Here is a 16,468-nt window from a genome sequence, read left to right on the forward strand (position 1 = left end):
AAGGGAAGGGAAGGGAAGGGAAGGGAAGGGAAGGGAAGGGAAGGGAAGGGAAGGGAAGGGAAGGGAAGGGGCATCTGACCCAAGAGGTTGAAAGCAATGGGAAATTTGTCTTCAGCTTTCAGGGAGGCAGATTTTCTTACTGCCTAAAATAACTGGATTTGAGGAGGTCACACAATGGCTGCTTAAATTAAAGCCCACATTTACTAGTTGCATCTATAATGCTTTTATAATGTTATTCAAATACCACCAATTCTCTACACATGACTGAAGAGCATCCTTACCCTCAACTTTGTGTATCTTCRTGACAGTGCCATTTATAGTACCGTGCCTGTACTTGTTGAAGGGCTGTGAGAGCTGCCAGCCTGCCCTCTTCTCCTTGTGGTTGYCCATCTCTTGATGTCCCTTGATGCCCATGCAGCAGCTGGAGCCTGTGAGGCAGGCTCAACACTTGCTGTCACCATTTTTCTCAACATTGGCCATCTGCAGGGGCACCTAATGATTTAGAAATCCATCTTTCTACCAGACTCAATGGGAGGATTTGAGATGAGACTTGATGTTCAGCTGTTGTGCTAAGCTTCAAGTATATTTTTGCCAGGAGAATCTCACTCTCAATGATTATTAAATCCATCTGTTGATAAATTGATATTGCTATCCTACTGCTCTGGGCAGCTCAGATAAATTGTGAATGACTGGTTTAGACAGCCAGGGGAGAACAAATTGTTTTGATTGCATGCAAACCTTCCACTTCTAAATTTCTGCCTGTGCAAGAATATCCTAGAGCTAATCTTAGAAATAACACCTATTTGATTCTTCTCCTRATTAAACACAGTTGACTGCAAGTTAGAACAGTGGCTTCAAACAGTATTTTATTTGGGTAATGTCCGGGCTCCCACTGTTCCAGCTCACAAGGTGCTCTGGAGGCTGCTCTGCAGTGTGTGCTTCAGACTGCCTTYCCCAGCAATGTCTGTGGAGTCAGCCTCATTTAGCATCTCTGTCAGGTGCTCTTAGGGCTGCCCCAGGACAGGGAAGAGAGAGCAGTGAGCTGAGCATGGCTCTACACTTCCCCAGTTAGGTGCTTTTCCCTGGGGACAGCAGGGAATCCAGAGAGGACAGGCAGAAAGCAGACCGAGGTGCCTGCTCCTGTTTTTCTGARTTGACTTGCTGAGGGCCCTTCCCATCCCAGTGGGCCCAGTACCTCACTGCTCCCAGGGGAGCTGTCCTTACCTGGTTACTAAACCCGGCAATGTGCCTGTCTTACGGTTGCATTATTTTAACAATGTCATTTTGAGTAGCCTCAAGACCAGTTCCACGCTCTCTCAGGAATACCTCACACGGCTGTACAGGGAAAAAAATACCTTTCCTTTCAGAAAGCTATTAGGTGTCAGCTGTAAGGAAATGCATTAAGCCTTTCCAGGAACAGTCCCTCCCCCTTGGTTTCCAGTGAATACATTATTGGCAGGGAGGGAGAATATCTTTCAGTTGTGGTGTTAAAAAAAGTCACAGCTTCCTTAAGGAGCTGTGACATTTTTTGAAAAGCCAGAGCTCTGACAACCTTCAGAGCATCAGGTTCTGGGAAGCCTGAAGCTACCCCTGTCTCTGTACCTTCATGGTGGTGGAACACTCTGCTGGAAGAGTTGTTTCCTCTGATTTGGGTATAAATATATCATAAAGAGAATCATAGAATCATATAAAGTCTTGGAAACTTCTCCCTTAACTCCAAAGAATGAGATATCACACAACTACTTTATGAGGACTGGCTCGTAAAAGTGATGCTTGTGGCTAGATAGGTGGTCAGCAGAAACAGTACAACAGTGGCAGGGGGAAGCCCAGAGGGATTCCTTGTCCACTCTTTTGAAGTTTATGAATGACACAGTCCTAAGTCACTGGGCTTCCTGGGCGCATACTGAGATGAAGAAGTACCACCAAATAAAGTTATAGAGCCTTGAAGAATATAAAGTAAAACCACTGGTAGAGTGCGGGGACCCTGGCTGATTTACAGCTGTGTATGGGGGCTGGACTAGCTGACGCAGCATGGGCCAGACTAACTGACGTAGTGTAGGCATGGACTAGCTGATGCAGCCAGCCACGGAGGTAAACAGGATTGGGCAAGTGAAACTAARYAACCAATTAGAGCAAGGATCATGGTGCATGGACRTTGGGAGTTGCCTGGCCATGTGATTGGCTGAGGCGTGTGTGATTGGTGTAACTGCATGTGCTGGAGATAAGAAAAGTGTATATAACTTGTGCTAGTTTGCTGGTAAGAGGAGTTAATAAAGAAGAACCTGGACCTGYYTCCCTCAGAGTTCGCGTMGTCTTTCCCATGGATCGTGGCAGTAGAGTTTTGACTATAAGGATGTAAGGAATTGTATGATAAACATAAATCCCACCCTTAAAAAAAATTGCAGAGACAGATGTAGCAATTTAAAATTTTACATATTATTATTTTACATAATAAAAAATTAATTTAATTAATTTAATCAAAGCAATTTCCACTATAAGGAAATGTTACATTCCCTCTTGTAGTGCTCAAAGAACACTAAATTTGGAATATGTTATTTTCAAACAAAGTTTTTTACCTGTAAAATTTTGCTTAYTTAACATACCTGAAAATGTTGATTAATATAAAACCTCAAAGGTCAAAAAATGCCACATCATGTTTCGAATGTTTTGAATCTCCTCAAACCATTAGAATCCAGGGGTCACAATGTTAGTAGGAGATTTTAGTTTCACAGCTCAGTTTCCTCCCTGTTTCACAGAGGGCTTCTCTTCTGTGCAACAGAAGTCATTCCTTTCCTGAAGGTTGATTTGTGAGTCTAGGTTTGATTCAGTGTTTTCCATGGATTATCTGCCTTGTAATTCAGCAGCAAGATGGAAATTGAACTCTTCCTCACCAAGGATATGGGGRCATTTTACTGCAGTGGAGGGACAGTGCTGGGCTCTGCATTCAGTTGTACTGTAAGTTGCAGCTGTTCTATACATTACTGGAGTTAYTGGTGCTTGCCAGCACATCTGGAATAGATCCTGTCTGGGTACAGAGCTTCAGGAACTCATACCAGAGCACAGCACCTGGAATAAATGTGCAGGCTGCTCCTCTGATCAGGGGACATGGCTAGGCTGTGATGTGTCTTGGTGTATGGGTTGTAAACTGGCTCCTAAATGTCTGTCTTTCACCAAAAGACGACTCTAAATGACTTATTTGGATTAGATCAAGCCTGCCTCTTTGTCTTTCCAGCCAAAGTTTTCTACAGCTATACTCCTGCAGGAAGTTTATTGCCTGCCTTCTTAAGAGGTCAAGCATTCCCTATATAAATATCCTTCACCATGGAAAACACCAATAATTAATGACCAGGAAGAAGAGTGCTTGTCATGGGTAGGAAAAATAACATAGAAAAAGATGCTTTTGAGATATTCAGAAGTATAGTCAATTTATATAATCAGACGATAAAGTCACAGTGTTTTTGAAATAGAATAATCTTCCTAGGAAAAAAAATATTCTGTAAATATAATAATATTTTGTAGGAAAATGTTGGATTTTTGCAAATATTTAATGGAAAGAACTCAGATATTTTACCTCAAAGATTTTTTTTGCATTTATTTTTGTGTCAGTAATATATTATATATATGCTTATTCCATTATTATTCAAATATTGATATGAAACAAGATGTGAACACCAAAATTGAAATACAGCACTCTGAGTGTCTCAGAGCTTTTTGGAACTCCCAAACTGAGTATCTTTTTTCAAGAAGCTGAATTTTCTGTGAGATTCTGTGATCCTCTAGTTTTGAGGAAGAGTTCAAAGCAGAGTAGTTGGCAGAATTGTGTGTGAATAAAATCCTTGTTGTCCATCAGCCCTAACACATTCCATAATCTGACATCCCTCTTTTCAGATGTTGCTCCTAGCAGGCTGCTGTCCATGCACCTGTATGCCTGTTTCCTGCTAACTAATAGACTTTTTCTCTAGGGAAAAACATGCATAGGTGAACAGAACTGTGCAAGCACAGGTGCATGCTATAACAGTAAATGCCTTGTTCATTACTTAAATTAAGGCAAATTTCAGAACACAGCTACTTTGCACTAGCATGTCTTTCACAAGTTGTGAAAGCTGCTCAAGGAGTTTTTTGTCACACCTGCTAGTTATATATCGAGCATGTGAGAGAGTGGTTATATGTAGAAAAAATGAGAAATTTTGTTAAAAATATCCAAATTTCAAAATTTCTTTTTTTTTTAGTAGATGAGGACTTTTAGCTTGGCTAGCAGTGATGCATCAATGCACAGGTTTCTACAAGGAAAAGAAACCCCACTTCTTTTTGTATTTTGCAGTAGGAATCTTTAGGATATATGTCCACTTCCAAGTCATGGTCCAAAAGTCTAAGGATTATTAATTTCTGGTATTAAAATGAGCTTTATGCAGTAGGGAAGAAAAAAGCAGGTGGTTTGGGAAGTTTCCTTTTGTCAGAAGCTGATATCTGATAACAGTTGAATAGATTCATAAAACACCAGAATGAAGAATCACTAAGTCATACCTAACTTTGCCACTGGGTTCCCATTGGATATCACTTTGGATAAGTCCCATCTACTTCAGAATCATCGATATGGCCTCGATAAGGGGAGATTTTGCCTTATAGATACCTGCTGAAGTTCCTTAGGGAACACAGAGGGAATATGGATATGATGGTCTCATTGACTCCATTTGAATCCTGAAAGGTATTCAACAGATTCTCACAAAAAACCAAAAAAAAACCAACAAAAAAAAAAAAAAAAACAAAAAAAAAAAAACCCAAAAAAAACCCCCCAAAAAAACCAAAACCCAAAACCCCAAAAACCAAAAACAACTCCAAATTCAAACATTTAAGAAAACTGAGTAATGGAGTAAAAAGACACTCCTTTTATTGCTGATTACTTGTTTGAAACAGAAAGTTTGAGTAAATAGCTGGAGGTATGAAGGTGGAGGAGGAAGGTCACCAGTGGAATTCCTATTGTGGTCGGAGTGAGCATATGGGCTGTTCAGCATATTCATGAACCGCCTGGAGGAAGCTATGAACAATGCCATGACAAAGGTTGCTGAGGATGTAAAATTATTCATAGCAGGACTAACAACAAAGGTGAGGGCTGAGTGTGAAGACCAACAGAAAGAATTTATGAGACTGAGTGACTCGAGGATAAAATGGCAGGTGAAACTCTGTGTAGAAATATGAAAACAATGCACAGATGGAAAAAATCCTAACTTTGCATACCAAAGTGTGGCCTTTTGTCCGACCATTACCTCTCAAGAGTAAGATCTTGAGGTTATAATAAATATTTGAAATGTCAGTCTTGGTGCTCAGTATGAGTCAGAAGCAGAAGTAAATGTTAAGGATCGTTAGAAGAAAATAGAGAAAAATAACAGAAAATGTTATAAAGCCATTGTATGTATTTATGGTTTGCTCACATCCTAAGTGTGGTATAAAACACAGACCTCTTCATTTTCAAAAGGAAATTCTAAAGCTGAAAAACATTTTGTAAAGGGCAGCAAAAATTATCACAGAATTGAATAACTTCTGTATGAGTACCAACTGGGTAAACCTGGACTCTTCAGTACTGGGACGCAACACCTACAGGAGGGGATAAAACAGAGGCATGAAACATCATAAGTGGTGTGAAGGTGATAATAATTGATATATTCACCATCGTTTCCAGTACATATTTGGAAAAATTTAACAGGGATTGTACAAGGAGGTTGAAATCAAACAAAAAGGAATGTGTTTCACCCAGTGGGCCTATAAACAAAGTCCCTGAGGCTATTGTACTGAAAAGCAGGAAGGTGACAGTGCTGGGGAATACTGCAAGCCACATTTCTAGCCTTAATTAGTTCAATCCTTATCTCTGGTTCTGTGGATTCCCCTCTTATACTTACAAAGGCTGAAATCTCCTCCATATCTACAAGGCAACTGGTTTAAGAGTCACACAAGACTGGTGACAGCAAGAATTCTAAACCTGGGAAAATGGTTGTCATCAGTGGTAAAATGTCTCAATAAGTATTTCTTTTTAATTCTTGCCACAAAAGACACTTATAGAATAACAAAGCATATGCTGTTGTTCACTCAATTACATCATCAAATGTTTGCTCTGCATACTATGGAAAAAATAAGAAGACACAGGCTTCTCCAAGGCACTTTAATGGCTGATAATAATAAGGGGTGAAGTTAGAATGGTAGCAAGAGTATATGGGTTTGCAGTTTGTGGTTATAGGAAAATGTATGACGACAAAGAGATGTAACCTTACCAAGGCGGAGCTTCAGCCTTCTACTGATGCTTAATTTGTAACTGTACAAGGAGACAAACAGGTTTTTTTCTCCCAGGTTAGTTTAGTGATTTGAAGCCCAGAGGCGTACAGCTCTGCTTTTGCTGATGCGGGATGATGCATTCCTTCATCTGTGGCCTTTAAGGACACTTGAGTATTTCAGAGCCTGAACGACATTGCTTTTTCTTTGGCAGGCACCTTCACCACCTTCATTTCAGGTTATGAAATGTTATTGAACTGGCTGGTAGGTTCATCTATATTTCATCTTCCTTCTGATTAGGCAGTGTGGAGACTTACAAAGACCTGGAGCAAGAAGGAAACCAACTGGGTGCTGCTGTTTTTACAACTCTGACAATTAGCATTGCAAAATATAGAAGGTGCTACAACAAAGTACAATTGAGAAGAAAGTCTTACAGATCTGARGGAAAAGATCTGTGGAGGCAAAAAAAGGAAAAAAAAAAAAAAGATATTCCTGAGAAGTTCTGGGATTGTGACATCACCTAAGTTTTGTAAAGTCAAGCAGAAAACATTATCTCCTGTACTGAGTTTGATGAAGCACTCTCAGAAGCAAAGCATGAGTCTGTAGATCTAAAGAAGACAAATGAAGAGACAAAAGTATAGGTGAGAAAGGTGCTGCAGGAATGAATAGAAGCATCAGATTTTTATTCTTTCAGAAGACACAATCATGCTTCTTGTGGGGTTATTTTCTTTTTTTTTTTTTTTTTTTTTTTTTTTTTTTTTTAAACATATGTAGGTATTGGGAAGTTTTGGTACATTTATATTAGTTTAAGTAATGCTTCCTCTTTATTATTAATAACGGAATCTTGGGTTAATAGACTTTTTTTCTGCTTGCTTATGAACCTCATCTGTTCCAGAAGAACATCCACAGCTTAGTTTAACTGACCCTCTCCGTAACTCTGAATCTCTGAGGATCTCTCTAAATCAAAAGTTGCTTCATGAATTATCTTTGTGTAGTGCWGTCAGCAATGATATCAGGAAGCAGTATTTTAGCTAAGGTATTTAGGAGCCTTGCAGTCTTATAAGATTAATGAGAGTTTGAATGGACACATATACATTGTTCTAAATAATTGTGCTTATCAGCAGCTGGAAAAAGAAATGAGATGGAAGTTAGCATGTGTCTGTAAAGTATTACTGTAATTAGTTATAATATCTTAGCAATTAAAATATAAGTTTTTCTAAACACAGGTCTTTAACTGGTAACAGAACATATGTTTTTCCTTTATGTGAAATATCTTGGAGAAAAGTTTAAATATGTATTTACTGTCCAACAGGATGGATGAATTGGCTTGTTGAAGGGAAAATGTTTTAAATGTAGAAACCCAACAAAACCATCAATTGCAGTGTTAGCCCTTATGCACTCAACTTGAGGTTGTTCACCAATCATGTGGGAACTATTATCTTTATGGATTATTGACTATATTCAACCCCCAGGCAGCTGTGGGCCTCATAAGGCACTTTGTGGCTGCAAGAAGGGTAAATTTTGTTGGCTCTTTCAAGAGCCTTCCTGAATAATTTGAGAATGTATTAATCAACCTCTAGGGACACTTACCACTAGTAATCAAGCTAGATGGATAATTTGATTAATTAGAGATTCTTCAGGACATAAATAGGTACAGTAATGATATTAGTTACACTAAAATACAAGATACTGACACAAAGGTCTAATTCATTTATACATAAAGAAAGTAAATTTTAAATATGTTGGGATCGATGGTTGGAAACAGCCAAGGATTGCCAGAGGGAAGGAAATGATGGCATCCTTTTGTCCTCATGACTGTCTTAGTGGAACATACCAACTACAAAGTTTCTCCAGCTGTTTCTGAACAAGAGAGCTCTTCTTATTTCCAGTAATGAACTGACACATAATAACAGGATTTGAAGCAAACCCCACAAAGGTCAAAGGAAACCCATCTGTTTTGAATGCTACTGTACTGGTATAAGACTCTAATTGTGAGAAGTTTGGCTCTTATTTTACAGGCAAGTCTGGAGTTTCCAGTTTGCTGCTATTATGCCTTTAAGGGTTTTTTCTCATGCTGTTTTAGGGAAATTTTGTTCTCTGAATACTGATATACAGCTATTCTTTTCGTAGCATGTTCATTGTGAATATTTAGCATTGGGTTTCTTTCTGCCTACCATATACACTTTCTTCCTTCAAGCATCTCTTCTGGGGTTTTTTGTTTTCTTGTTTTGCTTGTTTTGTTTTCATTCTGCTCTCACAACAATTTATTCTACTCCAATCTAGTCCAGAGGAGACAGGATCTTAAACCTTGGTTCCAGGAAATCCTTCCAGGAGAGCTCTGTGGGACAAGACTGCCTAGGAACCCGAGGAAAAATATGTGATCTCACATACTTGGGAGTTTACTGTCAATGGAAAATTCCCTCCCATTTTTCAAATTAGTGATTTCTACTTTGTCCTCAGAGGAGTGTCAAGATGAGTTTGATACATATGTTACTGTTGCGAAATGGTCCTGGCTGGGTTTCACTAGTGATACAGATCTCACTGCAAGTCACCAAATGAATTAGAAATAATGAAGGTTGTACTGTGGCTTAAGTTGTATCCCTCAAGAAACCCTGTCTAACTGCAGGTTGGACACATTTATCTCTCAGTTTCTGCTATTTATGATAAAAATATCTTTATCTCACCCTGGGAACACAAACAGTATCAGTAATTGAGAGAGACCAGTCTGATTCTTATTCATGCCTCAACATATGTTCCACGAGGTAAAAAATGGCTTCGGGGAGTAGTGTGCTTGAAGGGAGCYYTGTCCCTCGGGAGGTTTTGCCTGGCAGCCAGTCACAGGAGAGACAGCTTTCCCCACTGCTCTGCAAGCACCCTGCCCCCATTGCTGAAGGGTCAGATGCCCAGATGCCCGGGAAAACAGCGCGTGAAAAAAACTAGCGGGAAATCACGTCATGAGAGGACGAGGCATATAAAAGCAGCGAACGACGACACAACGGGGGCCATTTTCTTTGGAGTTCTTGAAGGGAGCAGGGGCCCGCCTCGAGGGTCACCTTGGCCTCCCCCCGCTCCCTCGCTTTTCCTTTTCTCCCTGTGGTCCTGCCTTCCCTGTCCACACCTGTCCTGCCCGTGTGCTCTGTTTTGCCGCTTCCCCAAGGCAGCTCGACCCTGCGACAACCTCTTGTTTGCTCTTCCCGACAGAGCCACCGCCTGCAGCAGCTGCTGTTGTGGGTCCCGCAGCAGCCGCCTGCCCACAGCCGTGTGTCCGGCAGTGCCCGCAGCCCCAGCCTGYCCRCAGCAGCCGCAGCGATCTCACGAGTGTGCCCGTAGCCACGGCACCRTGTTCTCTGCTGACAAGAGGGACASGCAGCCGCTGCTGTTTGGAAATCGCGCCCAGCCCGCCTCAGSAGCYGCGCAGGCTCCTCGTGGTTCGCAGCACACACRCTCCTTCWGCCAACKTCGACGGGGTGCCCGGGGTACAGCAGTAACAATCTGTCTGCTATTCTGTCTCTCTCCRTTTCTCCTTTTCCCTCTTTTCTATCCCCCCTTGGTAGGAAGTGGTAGGAACACTTACCCTTCTTTATCAATAAACAGTTCTCAGATATAATATTGCCGCGTTTGCGCTTTATTTTTTGTCCAAGATATCTATTAAAAGAATGCTCCCCGACTCCCTCTTTCCAAGCGGGTCGGAACAGTAATATTTTAGCTCAGTGGCTTGCAGACCTCTGAAGAGGCTTGCAGACCTTGTTCAGACCTTCTGAACACTTCAGAAATTTGTGGTTTGGCCTATGGAGGCAGCAAGCCCTAGGTAAGCTATAGGAATCCAGGTCTCTTTCTGTGAAAACTCCTGCAAGTGATAGARAAACGAAAGTGCATGGACAAAACCTGCATGCCATTTTACAGTGGTGTTACCAAGTACAGGCCTAACAATTAGCAGAATAAAACTGGAGGATAATGAGTAGCAAAAAAAGCTAGATKTAGATCTAGAATCTAAGGGGATTTTAACACAACTAATTTGGGCTTTTGTTAGAGTAGACCATACCTTGCATATTAGATTTTGTCATTTCTGTCTCAGAGAAATTAATATCTGGAACAAATATATGTGGTTCATTTTTAATTAACAGTTGCAGAAGATGTAAACTGAATCCTTAATGCTGTATGAAATCTATGAAAAAAAAGGTGTTTATGTGCAACCATCTTAATACTCCTGATATGTTACATCTTGAACAGAACTTCGCACAGTGCCAATGAGACCTTATCCATTAGACAAGGGTGTCCAGTGTATTTATGTTCCTGTAACTTCCAAGCATTTGAAATTGGATTTACTTTGTGTTTTAAGAAAGAAGCAGAAAGAATGAGAAGTTCTTATAGGGTGTAGCTCTGTACATTTGCTAAATACTTAYAGAATCATAGAACCATCAAGTTGGAAAAGCCCTCTAAGATCACCGAGTCCAGCTCTTAACTCAGCATGCTGAGTCCTCCACTGCACCACGTCAGTGACATTTCTGCATGTCTTTTAAATATCTCCAGGGATGATGACTCTCCCACTTCCCTGGGAATCGTGTTCCAATGCCTGACCACCCTTTCAGTGAAGAAATTCTAGCTAATATCCTATCTAAACCTCCCCTGRTGCAACTTAAGGCCATTTCCTCTCAGACTTGTTACCGGGGAGAGGCAACTGAATCTCATCTCACTACAACCTCCTTTCAGGTAGCTATAAAGAGCAATAATATCTCTCCTAAGCCTCATATTTTGTTATTTTCTCATGTTCTCTGAGAAACTTCCATGAACAGCTGAGAGAGGGGCACCTGGGCTTTTTGATCTGACTGTTGACCATACATAGCAGTGGAACTCCTGGAAGGTATGAAAGTCCTTGAAGTATACGAAAATGATGGGAGGTAGTTTATGCTGACATTGCTATCACTTGTATCTTAATATAGGAGGAGGGAAATAAATGATAATGGAATAAGTACTTTTGATCATCCTTTAATGAAAGTCTCAATACAGTTAGGGAAGGGACTGCTTTGGGGCCTCCTGTCTGGCACAGACAGGGCTACAAAGTGGCAGGGATTGCAGCTCCACCCGGATCCCATGGCTGAGCTTGTACTGAAAGTGCTTCCCAAGGCCATGGACTGGCACAGGTGACAAGGTCACCTGTGTTATCACTTGAGGAGCAGATGCCGAACATCTGCGAAGAGAATTTTAGAGGATTGCCAATCTGAAGATCAAGTGGCATCATAGAAATCTTATGACTACCCTGCATGGCAATGGACTGAAACTCATCCCCAGGTCAGGACAGCTAGTGAAAGGTTTGTGTAGCTCAGCATCTTGTGTCAAGTAGCTAATATCATCTGTCCAGAGGGGAGTGTAAAAGCAGGGCAGGTGTGCAGGAGATGTGTCATCCTGGGGCTTGCTTAAACCAGAGATGGATGTCACTCTACACTGCAAGCTGTAAAACAGAGAAGGGAAGTGTTACAGCATGGGGGAGRAAAAAAAAGAAAAGTGGGCCTGTATTGAGCAAACCATGACTCCATAGGCAGCCTGAGGTGTTCTTTGGCTAGAGAGATTTTTWAAAGCAGGTTTTTCATGTACCTTCTATATGCAATTTCCTAAAGTAATTGATACTTTTCTCCATAAAGATTGCACTGCCTATGTTTGCTGTCTGAGAAGCTGTGCACCTGTCAGACCTTCTGCTTGTTATCTAGCATGTGCTCCCAGACTCCTTTCTTTTGCAGATCTAGATCTGAGCTTCATGAGAAGATGAAGCATCCTCCCTTATCTACTTCGTCTCCCTGTACGAGTCAGGCTGTTAGCATGTGTGGGGGCAGCATGTCTCAATTGCATCCTGCTGCGGCCCTGATAAATTCAGCRGCATGTGGCAGTGAAGTGCTTGGCAGACCTCTCAGATAAGAAAGATAAATGCTATGCACTTTCCCACTGAAGATCTTCATACAAATGTGAAGTTGCTTAGGCGGTGATTCAGGCCTCTTCCTCAGAGACCTGTTGTGTTTCCCCAGCTGCTGCATAAAGACAAGACTTGTGAAACTTGAGAGTTTGGAGAAGGAAGATAGTAGATTAAATAATGCCTGTTGTAAAAGCAATTAGAGGATTGTTAAAAGACATTGTTGTTACAAGTGGTGGGAAACCTGGCTTGATCTACCTCTTGTGAGGATACAAGTCCTTCAGAGAAGCCTTGGGGCATCTCCAAGTAGCGTAAGTCTCATTTTGACCCAAACTCTCTGCAGAACGACCTGTGCAAGTGTTGGGCCTGAAGTGCTATGTCAGGACAAAGAAAAAAGGGACATCAAAAATTAGTCTATAGCTCCTTCTTCACCAGGCATTGCTGCTTATGTCTGTCAAGTTCCAGGTTTTTCAAATAACCCAAGGAGGGAACAAAGCATAGAAAGATCCGTTGTTTTTTTTCCTAAGTCATATATGAGGGTGGACTTGCTGTGGTAGCAGGACGTCCACCCAGACATCAGCTCAGGGAAATACATTGCTAGCAGGGCTGAGACTGATGGGGAATTTCAGCCAAGAGTTAGTGTCTTTAACTCAACACTGGGCTGTGGATGTCTACAAGCCTGGGCTGGTATCAGCTGTGTTAGTGAAGGTGAAGCTGGTGTTTATTTATAGACAGGACAAGTMTGTGGTTGCCCCAGTTTATACAGCATGGCAAAAAAAAAAAATGATTGTCATGCTTGCCAGCTGCTTCCTGCCCTTCTTCAGCCCTGTTCCTCGGAGAGCTGCTGTTTCCCCATCTGCTGCATAAGGACAAGACTCACTGGTGAAACTTGAGTTTGGGGAAGGGACATAGTAGATCCCTGTTCCAAGCTATGTGTTTGTGCTGCACTGCCCTCACCGTGCGATGCTGTGCTGTCTGTGCCATGCCATGACAGGGTGTCTGTTCTTGAGACACTCCTCCCACCCCAAGGGAGGAGACTCTGAATGTGAATGAGACTCTGAGATTTCCTGAATCACAGTTGTAGGGCAGCAGAGAGAAGATGAAGATCTGATCTCTTCAATCCACTGTACTGCAGGAGATAGACAATTTAATTCTCTAAGGCTGACAGTATTTTCACTGACACCAAGTTTTACACGAGGAGGTGAAGAAAATTAATTAAACTGAAGCAGAGCATTGACGGTGGGTAGAAGATAGATTATTTTGTATTTGTTACATCTGTCCAGGCAGTGTTTTAAACAAATCATGCCTTCTTTGTCAAATAGATTTTTGGTAAATATTTTATTTGGTAAATAAAATACTTTTTGGCACTTTTAACATTTCATTTTGTAACAACATACATTGCCATATAACAAAATTATAACAGTGCCTCAATGAAAAGATGCTGACTTTGTATTACAGTGGTTTGAGGTCCAATTAATTTGAATAAAAAAAGCATTTCAAAATTATAAATGATTGATTTCCTTCAGCTACAAAATCAGTAGATACCCATGATTCTCCTCTTTTACAATTGAACTTACTGATATACAAGGTAAGGTACATCAGTAAATCTATTAGGTAAAAACCATAAAACTGTAATTTTTCTGGTAACCTAGAAAGTACCCCCAGAATAGGAACAAATACCTGCTTTCTCCAGCAGTGCTTTAGTTTTGCTGGCATGTTATTATGCTGTCCTGCACTATAGCTCTTTACATATTCCAAAACCAATGGAATAGTGAAACAGGGTTTCCTTCTCTTATACTTACTTGGAGACAACCTCTAGTCACTCCCTGAATTGCACAGGCGTTTCCCAGGTTTGTTTTCCAAAGAAGAAGCTGTCAGAAGATTGCAAAGTCTGCTGTTGAGTCATTTATTATATTTGAACTGTGGTTGAGTTTGGAGCCCCTAATTGAGTTCAAGACTCCATCAATCTAGACAGAGTGTAGCCATGCTGCAAAAGACAATTTTTACTTAATGATTGGGCAGAATGGGCAAAAAGTACAACACTGCAGGAGCATGTCCTTTGAGTAGCAGAAGGAATTGGGCTTTCTCAGCTGTAGCCCCAAAATCAATTCGTTGTCTTCCAGTACAAACCAATAGGTCATGTACCCAGCAAAGCTGTTTGGGTGGATCAGGAATGATTTGTGGCATTTATAACAAGGAGAAATGGGAAAAGTACCATCTTTCATTATATATTAAGTTGTGCCTGAGTAATTGTGTCAAGAAAACTGTATTATAATGGAGTTACCTCATAAAGGTTTCTTCACTGCACAAAATCACATCAGTTTTTCCCCCCATTTGCCTTTTGAAGGTGTGTTTCTACAAATGTAATCCAATTTGCCATATGAGGATTGTGAAGTAAAAGCCTTTGGTTCAATCTTTGATAAATCTAACTTTTTTCTTGGAGATGAAGTTGCTAACTTTCATAGCTATGTTTTGACCTAAATCTGTGAAGGTCAGTGATAGCCCTTTTAAATTTTCATTTCAAACTATATATTTCACCAGTTGTGGTATAAGACACTTTATTCTGTAAAAGAAAAAGACAATGAATGAAATATTTTTAGTTATATCTGACCTTGGTAGGAATTCACAAGTGTTGACTGTATTTGCACTTTTCCACAGGCAGATAATGTAAAAGTATAGTCATTAGGCAAAAACAAAAATCTCAAAAATAAACCATGCACTAAAACACTGTGGTCAAACATAAGCGAAATATTAAATTTTAAAAAAATTCCTACCAATAATGGGGAAATTCTTCATCATTGATGGGCTTTGACTGTGTCCAAGTTGATAAAATGTCAATGGTCATGCAGTTGGGCTTTAGTGCATATCATGTAGAAAGCAATTTTCCTTTCCTTTGCAGGAAAGCTTGATTGATTGATTGCACTGCTTTTTGCTTGCATTTTACCTGTACAGATTGATGACTACCATATTATACATGTAGAACCTGAGCAAATAAACTAATTTTGCTATAATTCTATTTATGGGGCACCTTCAAGGGATATTTACATTCTTCATGTAATATTTACATTCTGATGCATTTGGTTGTGACAAACGGTTTTCCGTCAAGTTGTTTGCTCTGTTGTGTGGCTTGGCAAAGGTGATTTCACTAAACAAGGAGTAATTTTGTTTGTTTGCCCCAAGTTGGTTCATTTGCCAATCAAAAGAATGTCTCATATGAAAGGACAGCTGCTGTCTCATGGAGCAYGCCCAATAATTTACCAGTTAGAGGTGGAAAATTATACCAGAATTGACATAATGACTTATTTTTATTCTTTTCCACTCGGTTTGAGTTAATTGTCCTAGTGTAAGTCATGCTGTGTCTACAGTGCTGCAAGGAGACTGACCTGACCTGTAAGCACCTCTTTTCCTGACATGCTGTGTGCTCTTGTTTGTTGGGATGGAGCAGCACAGGAGAATACAGATGTGTCCACATGTAGGAGGTGAGCCAGGAAAGGACATATTTCTGAACTAGAAATAATCTGTTCCATCTGTCACCTAAGAACCTCTAGGAATCTAAAACTTCATGCTTTAATTTCTCAAAGATAACTGAAAGATATAATTAGCCAGCTAGGGTTGAAAGCTAAAGTCAAGCAAATAAATCAGGTAGCTGCAAGTCAGGTAATTCAATAGTTTTAAGTCTAGTAGTGGCTTTCGACTGAGGAAGGGTAGATTTAGATTAGATATTAGGAAAAAAGTCTCTGTTGTGGGCCTCATGAGGCAGTGGAACATGTTGCCCAGAAAAGTTGTGGATGCCCTATCCCTGGAAGTGTTTAAGGCCAGGCTGGATGTYGCTTTGAGCAACCTGCTCTAGTGATACATGTCCCTCCCATGGCAAAGGGCTGGAACTAAGTGATGTTTAATATCCCTTCCAACCAAAACCATTCTATGATTGTGAAATTTTGGGAAGTTCCAAGTTTTGCTGGTGTCTGTTGGACTTGCTCTGAGGTTGCAGCCTGGAGCAAATAGCTGGGGTTAGGCAGAGAGTACCAAACCAATCTAGGCACTGTGCTTGCAGATAGGACACCAGGGAATCTGAGTACCTTTCAGTAAAAGCTCACTCAAGTCCAAATGATCTGTAGGGAGGCATTTTCTGGGGGAGAAAAGAAGGAACTGTGCTACATACATGGCTAGGGGAGCCATGGTGACTTTTAATAGGTAGGACTAAATGTATAACCTGGGATTTGGGGTTGTGTGTGTTTGTCTGTGGTTCACTTCTTGTTTCTCTTTTCATTTACTTTTGGGGGGTGTTTTGTTTTGGTTTTTTTT

This window comes from Malurus melanocephalus, unplaced genomic scaffold (assembly GCF_030028575.1).
Source record: "Malurus melanocephalus ecotype Western Australia unplaced genomic scaffold, MMel_1.1 scaffold_160, whole genome shotgun sequence".
Taxonomy (NCBI): domain Eukaryota; kingdom Metazoa; phylum Chordata; class Aves; order Passeriformes; family Maluridae; genus Malurus; species Malurus melanocephalus.